The following is a 292-nucleotide window of genomic DNA, read 5'->3' as shown; positions in this document are numbered from 1 at the left end:
TATAGCCTAACGCGGACGGAATATGCCACATTTTGGACGAATAAACCAAAAGTAGGTCCGTACACTTGAATATTTGTCTGTGAGCTGATTTCCAGCTACAAGGAGAAAAAGAAAAACCGATCAGGAAGGAGATGCAGGGAACAGGGATTGGGTGTTCTGCAAAGCGAGTTGGAGGTAAATAATTTTGCAATAACTGTTATGCTGATGTTGTGGCTGGTCCAGCAAATGTTTGTGTTTGTTTCTGTATGATATAATTGTTCATATATCTATTAAAATACTGATATTCTGGTCT

The sequence above is a fragment of the Sinocyclocheilus grahami genome, unplaced genomic scaffold (genome assembly GCF_001515645.1).
Source record: "Sinocyclocheilus grahami isolate Dianchi unplaced genomic scaffold, SAMN03320097.WGS_v1.1 scaffold3598.1, whole genome shotgun sequence".
Classification (NCBI taxonomy): domain Eukaryota; kingdom Metazoa; phylum Chordata; class Actinopteri; order Cypriniformes; family Cyprinidae; genus Sinocyclocheilus; species Sinocyclocheilus grahami.
The sequence above is the reverse complement of the archived record's forward strand: the minus strand, read 5'-3'. Positions refer to the sequence as shown.